Below are 11,863 nucleotides of genomic sequence, written 5' to 3'. Positions count from 1 at the left end.
TGCTTATTTTTCCAATTCTAAGGATTTTTTTGGTTTCTTTATGTTACGATGTAAAATTCATGTTGAAGGCTGTAGTCTTTGATATTCATCACTTAGTGCTTCAAGTCCTTTATACTTTTCAATATTAAGAGTCTTCCAATCCTGATGTCATATTTTTATTCATAAATATATATGTGTGTATATGTATCTAGATATACCTAGATATTTATGGTTGTTGTGTACTGCCGAGTCAGAACTGATCCATAGCTCTTCTGAGTTTTCAGAGGCAGTTAATTGCATGGAAGAAGATTGCCCGTCCTCCAGCAGAGCAGCTAGTGGCCTCGAACTGCATGCCTTTGAGATTTCAGTGCAGCTTCTTGTCACTAGGCCACCAGAGCTCCCTATATCGTGTGTGTGTATTTATATATAGAGACAGAGAGAGCACACAAGTGCTGGATAATGACTAAGGAGGATGGAAGAAGAATTGATGCTTTTGAGTTGTGGTGTTGGAGAAGGGTCTTGAACATACCATGGACCGCCAAGAAAACAAACAGGTCTGTCTTGGAGAGGGTGAAACCAAGTGTCTCCTTGGAGGCTAGGATTTTGAAGCTCCATCTCACATACTTTGGGCATGTGGCCAGGAGGGGCCAATCCTTGGAGAAGGACATCATGTTCAGAAGGGTGGAGGGATAGTGCAGGAGAGGGAGACCCCAGATGAGATGGATTGATAACAGTGACTGGGGCAATGGGGCTAGGTGTATCAGAGTCAGTTAGACTGACTCAGGATAGAGTTGCAGGTGACTTGACAGAATATAACAACAGCATATCTATCTCTATATTTATAAAGAGATCTTATTGCAGAAGAAAACAACTTTTCAACATGAATTGCATCTCAGTGTTAATAAAATAAAGATTCTTAGCACTATATTGATAGGCAACATCATGATAGATAGAGAAAAGTTTAAACCTGTCAGCAACTTCATCTTATTTGGATCTACAATTAGCACACTTGGTCCCAGCAGTCAGGAAATCAGGAGACATATTGTACTGGGAAAGTCTGCAGTTAGGGATCTCTCCAAATTTTTGAGGAGTAATGATGTCAGTTTGAGGACCAAGTTGTGTCTGATTCAGGCCATGGTCTTTCTGATCGCTTTCTATGCATCTGAGAGTGGGGCAGTGAATAAGGATGACAAAAGAATTGATACCTTTGAGCTGTGGTGTTGGAGAAGAGTACTGAATATCCCATGAACTTCCAAAAGAACAAACAAATAGTCTTGCAAAGCGTGAAGCCAGAGTGCTCTTTGGAGGCAAAGATGAAGAGACTTGGCCTCACATCCTTTGTTGCTAGGAGGGACTCTTCCTTGGAGGGGGCTATGGTGCTTGGAATGGTAGAGAGTTGGTGAAGGAGAGGAAGACTCTTGACCAGGTGGATTGACACAGTGACTGCTACAATAGGCTCTAATGTGTCAGGAAGTGTGAAGATGGCACTGGATAGGACATAGTTCAAATCTGTTGTTTTATAGGGTCACTGTGGGGAGAAGGTTAAACCGGGCTGCTCCTTGGAGGCAAGGATTCTTTTTTTTTCTTCTATAATTATATTTTATTAATTTTCATAAACATTTACAGAGATTTTGGATTTCCATTCATTCATTGTTTCACTATTCTCCCTACCCTCCTCCCAGTTTGTTCTTGTCCAAATGCCACAGTGCTTGTCAAAGCCAGTTCTGATTAATCTTCTTTGTCAGTGTGTCCTTTGCCATTCCCTATCACTGGAGGCAAGGATTCTGAGGCTCCATCTAACATACTTTGGTCATGTTATAAGGAGAGACTGGTCCTTGGAGAAGGACATTATGCTTGGGAGGGTGGAGAGCAGGTGCCGGAAGGGAAGGCCCTCTGGGAGATGGATTGATTCGGTGACTGGGGCAATTGGGATGAGTGTGTTGGAGGCAATGAGTTTGGCACAGGACAGAGCAGAGTTTAGAGCTGTTGTACATAGGATCGCTATGAGTTGCAGGCGACTCGATGGCACATAACAAGAACAACAACAACAACAACAACAACAACATGGGTTATAGTCAACTTGACAGCACCTAACAACAACAGTAACAGCAACAGCAACAGCAACATATTTCACAGCACATAGGCAGTAAATATGGTGAAAGGCTACAAACCAAACATATACTATTCTGATTTTAAATCATGAAACATCCCCTCATTCTATTTCAGTAAGTACCTCTTGGTCTATATGCAGGTTTCTCGTGAACACAATTAAGTGTGCTGAAATGTCCATTATTTTCAAGGTTATTTGTAAATCATTAAGACTCACATTATCAAATTCTTTGCATAGAAAAGAAAAGACAACAAAACATCTTTCTAGGAATCTCTGGTAGCCTATTAGTAAGGACTTATGCTGCTAACCCAAAGGCATGTGGTTTGAATCTACAAACTGCTCCCTGGGAGAGAAATGGGCCATCTCCTCCCATGTGATTTGCCACCACTGAAAACACGTTGAAGGGTCAACTTTGAGGCAGTTCTTACTTGCCAGTATATAACAACAACAACAACAACATCAACACCAACAGCAACAGCACACAGTAAGATTTCCCTTGCACTTGATGTTGACGATGTTGTTTGATAATTTCCACATTCTACTGGCTCAGCTTGCTGGGGAACGGGATGAGCACACGGTTATCTTCCAGGTGTTTAGACAGGTAGCTGTCATCTAAATCTCTTCTCATCCATAGCCAAGTGAGCTTTTTATGCTTCATGAGCTCTTCAATATTTTTCTCACAGAATCCTTTACTATACTGCAGCTCAAGGATTGAATTTATTTTTTTTTTCACATTTTACTTTTTTAATGTTTTTAATTGATACTTTAATGAAATTTTACAGAAAACTTTTCATTCATTCATTGTTGCATATTTTCCTCCCTACCACCCCCAGTTTGCTTTTCTCTTTAAAAAGATTCTTTCATTGTGGCACAATTTCCTCCCTCTTCCCTGCTACCCCCGTCCATTTTACTATGCGCCTCTTAGTCTGAACTGTTGTCATGCAAATAATATCTAATCGTATATTTCTTTTAGATAATTCTTTACCTCATCTATTTAAATGCAGTTCATTATTTATCTCTTTTCTTAATTCTCCCCTAACCCCCATGTCAGTTCTGTTTTTTAACAGTGGCATCATGCAGTATTTGTCCTTTTGTGACTGAGATATTTCACTCAGCATAATGTCCTCCAAGGTTACCCATTTTGTATAATATTTCATGAGGTTTTCCCCCCCAATACAACATAGTATTCCATTCTGTGAATATATCATTACTTCTATATCCATTCATCTGTTGATGGGCACTTGTGTTGCTTCCATCTCTTTGTTACTGTGAACAATGCAGCAATAAACATGGATGTATATATATCTGTTTGGGTGGTAGTTCTGTTTTTTTTTTCTTTTTTAAGGAAAATTCCCAGTAGTGCAATTGCTGGGTCAAATGATATTTCTATTTTCAACTTTTGGAGAATGCACCATACTGCTTTCCATTGTAGTTGCACCATTTTGCACTTCCACCAACAGTGAATAAGGGTTCCAATTTCTCCACAACCTGGTGAGCATTTGCTGTATGCTGCTTTGTTGAGTTTTCTGTTCTTACTGGAGTGAGATGATATCTCATATTTGTTTTGCTTTGCATCTCTCTTAGAGCTAGGGATTTTGAACATTCTTCCTGTGTTTGCCATCTGAGTATCTTCTTTGGTGAAGTGTGTGTTCATATCTTGTGCCCACTTTGCAATTGGGTTGTTTATGTTGTGGTGCTGGAGTATTCTATAAATTCTAGATATAAGTCCCTTATCAGACATGTTGTTACCAAATATATTTTGCCAGCATGTGGCTTTCATTTTTATCCTGTTGGGAAAGTTTTTGGATGTGCATAGGGTTTGATTCTTAGAAGATCCCATTCATCTATTTTATTCTTTCCTGGTTGTACGGTTTTCAAGACTCTTGGAAGACTATTCATGTTGTGTATTAGGGTTTCTAGAGTTCTTCCAAGATCTTCTCTGATGAAGTTTATAGTCCTTGGTTTTATTCTTAGGTTCTTGATCCACTTTGAGTTGTATTTTGTGTATGGTGTGAGGTTTGGGTCTTGCTTGAATTTTCTACAGATAGTTTTCCAATTTTTCCAACACTAATTATTACAGAGGCTTTCATTTCCTCACTTAACTGATTTCATCTCCCTGTCAATAATCAGTTGACCATAGATAGATGAGACGGTATCTGAGTTCTCAATTCTATTCCATTGATCTATGTGTCTGTCAGTGTACCAGTACCACACTGTCTTCACCACCACAGCTGTGCAGTAGGATTTGAGATCAGGGAGTGAGATGCCTAATACCTTGTTTCTCTTTTTCAGGGTCTCTTTCCATTCCAGATGAAACTGGAAATTGCCTTTTCCATCGTGTTGAAGAATGGAGTTTGTATTTATATTCTGTTTTATTTTATTAATTTGTATTATTTTATTTTTTATTGTATTTTTATTGAATTTGTATTTTTATTTTATTGAGCTTGCAGATTGCCTTTGGTAGAACTGTCATTATTCACAATATTGGGTCTTCCTATCCAAGAGAATGGTATATTCTTCCATTTTTCCAGGTCTCCGTTTGTTTCTTGTAGTAATGTTTTCTAATTTTCTTTTAATAGGTTTTTTGTGTTTCTAGTTAGATTTACTCCCATGTATTTAATCTTGTGATTAGCTGTTGTAATGGGTATTGTTTTTCTTAGCTCCAGTCCTATATTTTCTTAGTCAGTGTAGAGAAATCCAAATGATTTTTTATGTTCCTCTTGTATCCTATCACTTTGCTGAATTGGTTGACTGTGTCCAGTAGTTTTCTCACTGAGTCTTTAGGGTTTTCTAGGTATACTATCATGTCATCTGCATATAGAGATAATTTTACCTCCTCTTTGTCATTTGGGTACCTCTTATCTCCTTCTCTTGTCTTATTGCTATTGCTAACTCTTCCAAAACAATATTGACTAGAAGAGGTGATAGTGGGCATTCTTGTCTAGTTCCTGTTCTCAAAAGGAATGCTTTTGGTCTTTCTCCATTGAGAATGATGTTGGCTCTTGGTTTTGCATAGATACTTTTTAATATGTTGAGGAAATTCCCTTCTATTCCTATTTTGTTGAGTGTAAGGATTGAATTTTTTCTTCAGTTCTTTCAGAGTAAGAAATTCTAAGCATATTCTTCCATTTTGCTTTTTTAACTCCAAGTCTTTTTATATTTTATTGTAATACTTTACTTTGTTGTCCCAAGCCACTCTCTGAAATTTCCTGTTCATTTCTCTTAAGTATTTCTTCCAGTCACTTTGGCCTCTCTACACTCAACAGCAAAAGGTTAATTTTTGTCTTTTGTTTCTTTATGTCTTTTAATGATTTTTTTTTTAAAAAAACATATGATATCTATGATGTTCTACAATACTTTCTCTGGTCTTCTTGTTTATTAGTATTCAGCATATCTGAATACTGTGTAGTGAACAGTACATCTATTTTTGATACGTCTTTAAATTTGGGTGTGATATACTCACGTCTGTACTAGAACTCTTGTGTGCTTGTTTGAATTTTCTTGACTCAATATATGAACAACTGATCATCTGTTTTACAGTGGACCCCTGCGATATTTGATTTTATCCTACCCATTACTGTTGAATCAATTTTAACTTATAATGGCTCTATGGAGAAAATCTGCTGTCAAGGAACTCTTCAAAGTACTCAGTGGCAATGATGTCAGTTTAGAAACTATGGTGATCTTGATCCAAGTCATAAGCTTCTCAATGACTTCCTATACATGTGAAACTTGGACAGTGAGTAAGGATGATAGGAGAATTGATGCCTTTGAATAGTGGTGTTGAAGAAGAGTAATGAGTGTCCCACGGAGTGCCAAAATATTAAACAAATCTGTTTTGAATGAAGTGCAGCTAGGGTGTTCCTACAGGCAAGGATACTTTGGACATGTTGTTAGGAGGGGCTAGTACCTTGGAAAAAGACATCATGCTAGGAAAGGTGGATGCCAGAGAAAGAGAAAAAGCCTGTCAACAAGCTGGATTGACACAGTGACTGTAGCAGTGGGCTCACACGGGATGGTAAGGAGGACACAGAATAGGGCAAAGTTCAGATTTACTGTTCATTGTGTCACTATGAGTTATAGTTTTCTAAATGACACCTACCAGCTAAGACAATGGCCATATGGAACAGAATAAAACAGCTGTAAATCTTAACGGAAGCAGACAGCATTATCTTTCTCCCTTAGAGCAACAGGCAGATTTTGAACTACCAACTTTTTGGTTAGGAGCCTAATGTGTAATCCATTGTGCCACCAGGTCCCCTTTCTGATGCAATAAACTTTTAAAATAGTTAAGGAAATAGAAGATCAAGTCCAGCCTTGTATTGAAAGGACAGTCAGTAGTTGCTTTTGGCCTTTTCCAGGTTATAGAGAATTTTCCTTTTCATTCATTCCCATCTGAAGTCCATTTCAGGATGATTTTTTTAAACTTTTGCAATTCTGTTTTTTAAATGTTATTTTATTAATTTTAATGAACATTTACAGAGATTTTGGATTTCCACTCATTCATTGTTGCACTTTTCTCCCTGCCCAGCCTTCCCCACCCAGTTTGTTCCTCTCTTTGAAAAGAAAAATTCTTTCTTATGACAACTGAAACATAGATGTTCTATGACCATACCTTACCCTGACAGTCTGCTACATCATCACCATCTCACTCTTTGCCATAAATATTCTCAAGTCTATTCTATATGCAATAGTAATGCTGAACTTCTATTAAGTACCTACCATTGTGCCCAAAATTTGACCTTAAATTCTTTTATACTCGCATTTCAAAACCATTTCAGGAACAGGTTTGAGGCCTTGAAAAACAATGAGCGAAGACCAAATGAGCTGTGGTAGGATATCTAGAATATCATCCATGAAGAATGCAAAAGTTCATTACAAAGGCAGAAGAGGAAGAAAAGACAAATGTCAGATGAGACTCTGAATATTGCGTTAGAGTGCTGAGAAGCCAAAGCTAAAGGAAGAAATTTAGAAATTAAGAAGCTAAACAGAAAATTTCAAAGGACAGCTTGGGAAGACAAAGCGAGGTATTATAATGAAATGTGCAAAGAGCTGGAGTCAGAACATCAAAAAGGCTGGACTCACTCAACGTTTCTTAGGCTGAAGGAATTGAAAACCAAATTCAAGCTATGAGTGGCAATACTTAAGGATGCTTTGGACAGAATGTTAAATGATCCATGAAGCAGTAAAAGAAGATGGAAGGAGTATACAGAGTCAATGTACCAGAAGGAATTGGCTGACACAGAAGAATTTCATGAAACAATGTATGAGCAAGAGCCTGTGGTGGTGAAGGAAGAAGTTCAAGCTGCTCTGAAAGAATTGGCAAAAAACAAGGCCCCAGGAATTGATGATATACAAATTGACATATTTCAGCAAACAGATGCTGCCTTGGATGTGCTCACTAAGTTGTGCCAAGAAAAAAGGAGGACAGTCACCTGGCCAACTGACTGGAAGAGATTGATATTTGTTCCCATTCCAAAGAAAGTTGATCTGACATGATGTGGAAACTATCAAACAATATCATTAATATTATATGCAAACAAGATTCTGCTGAATATTATCCAAAAACAACTAGAGCAACACATCAGCAGAGAACTGCCAGATGTGCAGCCTGGGTTTAGAAGAGGCCTTAGTACTAGGGATGTTATAGCAAATGTTAGATGGATCTTGGCTGAAACCAGAGAGTACCAAAGGAATGTCTATATGTGTTTCATTGACTATGCAAAGGCTTTTAACTGTGTGGACACAACAGACTGTGGCTGACTCTGAGAAGAATGGGAATCCTAGAACATTTGATTGTGATTATGTGAAACCTTTACTTGAACCAAGAGGCAGTCGTCAGAACAGAGGAAGGAGACACTGCATGATTCAAAATTGGGAAGAGTGACCGCCAGGGATGTATTCTGTCTCCATACCTTTTCAATCTATATGCAGAACAGATCATCTAGGATGCTGGGCTGTATGAGGAGGAATGTGGCATCAGGATTGGAGGAAGATTCATCAACAACCTGTGTTATGCAGATGACACAACCCTGCTTGCTGAAACTGAGGAGGACCTGAAGTGCTTGCTGCAAAAGGTCAAGGACTGCAGCCTTTTGTATGAATTGAAGCTCAACATCAAGAAAACAAAGATTTTATCACTAGGCCAATTGGAAGCATCAGTATGGATGGGGAAGAGATTGAAATTATTAACAGTTTTAGTTTACTTGGCTCCACAATCAACACTCTTGGTACCAGCAGACAGGATATCAAGAGACAAATTGTATTGGAAAAGTCAGCTGTCAGGGACCTCTCCAGAGTACTGAGAGGCAATGATGTCAGTCTGGAGACTAAGGTGCACCTGATCCAGGCCATAGTCTTCACATTTGCTTGGTATGTGTCAGAGAGCTAGACAATGACTAGGGATGATAGAAAGAGAATTGATGCCTTTGAGCTGTGGTGCTGGAGAAGAGTGTTGAATATACCATGGACTGCTAGGAGAACCAACAAGTTCATCCTGGAGTGGGTGTAACCGGGCTGCTCCTTAGAGGCAAGGATTCTGAAGCTTCATCTGACATACTTTGGACATGTTACAAGGAGGGACCAATCCTTGGAGAGGGACATCATGTTTGTGAGGGTGGATGGACAGCACAAGAGAGGAGGACCCTCAATGAGTTAGATCCATTCAGTAACTGAGGTAATGAGGGTAGGTGTGTCAGAGACACACAGGTTGGCACAGTATAGAGCAGGATTTGGGGCTCTTATACATAGGGTCGCTATGAGTTGCAAGCAACTCGATGGCACATAAAACAACACCACCAAACACTACTAAGTCCTTTACATGGTGTTATTTTTGTTGAGTGATATTGTGTTAATTTTGACTCATAGTAGCTCTGTGTGATCAACTGCTCCATTAGATTTTCTAGGCTGTAATCTTGTGATTGCTACAGAAACAGATCTCCAGATTTCTGCTTCAGAGCCTCTCTGTGGGTTCAAGCTTCCAACGTTCTAGTGCTTCATTCTTGCGTCACCATGGCAGCTTTTACAAGTATACAACATTGTTTTTATTTATTTATTTATTGATTGATTGATTGTATACAACATTGTTAAACCTCCCAGCAAACCCATAATCTTTGTATACATTTTTCAGGTTAAAAAAAAAAAAGAGAGATTTAGAGACATAGAAAAGGTAAAGAATTTGCTCAAGGTCACAAAATCTATATTCAAGGGCATGCAGTCTGAGTCTTGGGTGGTAAGAAGTTGTTCTAGACAATGCAATTTGTATAGCGGTATCCGTGCTTCCTGGTCAAGGTCATCTTGGGAATTCACGCTCCTCCTAAGGCAAAACTGCATTTTCCCACCTGCCGAATGGTCTATATAAATATGTAATAACATTATAGATGTTGTTTTTGCTAGGTGCCATCAAGTAGGACTCATATGGACCCTATAAACAACAGATCTGAATCCTGTCCTGTTCTGTGCTATCCTTGCCATCTCGGGAACACTCAAGCCCACTGCTGCAGCCACAGAATCAATCCATCTCGGTGGGGGTCTCCCTCTCTTTTGCTGACCCTCCACCTTTACAAGCATGACATCCTTTTCCAAAGAACATCCTTTCCTAGCAACGTGTCCAAAGTATGAAAGGTGAAGCTTTGCAATCCTTGCCTCCAAGGAGGCCGCTGGCTGTACCTTTTGCAAGACATACCTGTTCATGCTTTTGGCAGTCCATAGGATGTTCCAGACTTTTCTCCAACACTGTGGCTCAAAGGCATCAATTCTTCTTCTGTCATCCTTATTCATAGCCCAACTCTCAGAGACATAGCAAGTAATCAGGAATAACATAGCCTGAATAAGACACACTTTATTCCTCAAACTGACATTTTTACTTCTCAATCATTTGGATAGGTACCTATCTGCAGATTTTATCAGTGCAATATGTCTCCTGGACTACTGATACCAAGGGTATTGATTGTGGGTCCAAGTAAGATGATGAACTCACGGAATAGGTCAATGTTGTTACTAAGCAGATTAGAATTTCTGTAAGGCTTTGATAACATAAATATCATCTTAGGGATGATGGGCTTTTTGGGGATCTGGGTTCTTTTAATGAGCCAGAATAAACAATGGACTATAATTAGTTATTAGCAAGGCTGGCACTGAGTGGGGCCAAATTAGAGGAGGCGTCTTGAAGCCCAGTCATCAAGAGAAGTAATATTTGAATGCAATAATTTAAAAATGAAAATAAAAATTCTTCCCAGAACTTCAAAGAGGAACAAAATAACAGCTTTGTAAACAAAGACAATATTAGAGGTTACTCCTTTTTCTATTGTCTCTAGTATAGCTCAGTGTGAAACTGGCTGCTAGCCCATTCCTTTAAAGAATTCTCCAAAAGAAGATGTTGTAGCCTTTCCTCCCAGGTCTATCCTGAAGTAGAGGAGGGGCTCTTGAGGAGAGAGGCAGACTTTACTCAAGGGTAACGGCTCAAATAGTCTGATGCCAGGCATTCCCAAATGGAGCAGTGTATGAGTATACTCTTGTACTTTGGGCATGTGGCCAAGAGAGACTCGTCCTTGGAAAAGGGTGGAAGAATAGTGCAAGAGAGGAAGACCCCGAATGAGGTGGACTGATGCAGTGACTCGGACAATGGAGGTTGGTATGTTGGAGTCAGCGAGACTGGCTCAAAAAAGGACAGGGTTCAGAGCTGCTGTACATAAGGTCACTATGGGTCATAACATCAACAACAACTTGGGCTATAGTCAAAATCCTTACCTTCTGAGGGTAGGAGTGTGTCCCCTAAAATAAATTTTGAAACAGTACCCACTACCAAACCTAAACCTATATTCACACTGAGCACACTGAGATTTACAGAGATCCTATAAGATAAAGTTGCAGTTGTTATTGTGTACTGTAGGGTCAGAACCGACCCATAGCCGACCCTCCAGGGGGGTTTCAGAGGCAATTAATCGCTGGGGAAGAGCTTACCCATCCTTCTCCCTCAGAGCAACTGGTGGCCTCGAACCGCGTGTCTTTGAGTTTGCAGCTTCTTGCCACTAGGTCACCAGATAGAGTAGAACTGCTGTATTGTTTCCCAGGCTATGAATCATCAGGGAAATAGATCATCACTTCTAGAGCAGCTGGTGGGTTTGAACTGCTTTCGAGCTGTTTGTGAACATAATACCATTAGGAAATAGAGTCCCTCAAAAAAAAAGACTTCTTCAGGCTTCACAGGGCTCATAAATGGTAGAGACCGGAGCGCTGGAGCCCAGGTGTCCTGGCTCTGGAGCTCGTGTTAGTAACCAGTTCTCCTGGTGTCCCTTCTTCCATATCCATACCCAACTCAACTGCCATCTCCCAAAAGAGTCTTTTGTTTACTTAAGTTAGAAGCTTGCTTTTATTTCACTTAGAGCTGGAATGTTCTGTGATCATGTCTGTAATTCCTGCCACTTCCTTCCATTTCTTACAGCACATTGTATTTAACCTTTCAACAGGGAGCTCTGGTGGCTTACTGGTAAGACACTGTGCTACAGTCCCAAAGGCATGAGGTTCAAATCCACCAGCTGCTCCATGCGAGAAGGATGGGCAGTCTCCTCCCATGTGATTAACTGCCTCAGAAAACCTGCTGGAGGGTCAGCTAGGAGGCTTTTCCGACTCGAAGGTAAACAATGACATGGAGGGGAAGCCCCAGCAAGTTGCATTCTTAACCCACAGATCTGTCTTCTCTGACAGTTTGACTCCACCAGCAATGTGAAGGGAGAAAGCTGGACAATCTCCTTTCAAGTCATTTACAGTCAGTCT

The sequence above is a fragment of the Elephantulus edwardii genome, unplaced genomic scaffold (genome assembly GCF_000299155.1).
Source record: "Elephantulus edwardii isolate Elephantulus edwardi_28Jun2011 unplaced genomic scaffold, EleEdw1.0 scaffold00211, whole genome shotgun sequence".
NCBI lineage: Eukaryota > Metazoa > Chordata > Mammalia > Macroscelidea > Macroscelididae > Elephantulus > Elephantulus edwardii.
The sequence above is the reverse complement of the archived record's forward strand: the minus strand, read 5'-3'. Positions refer to the sequence as shown.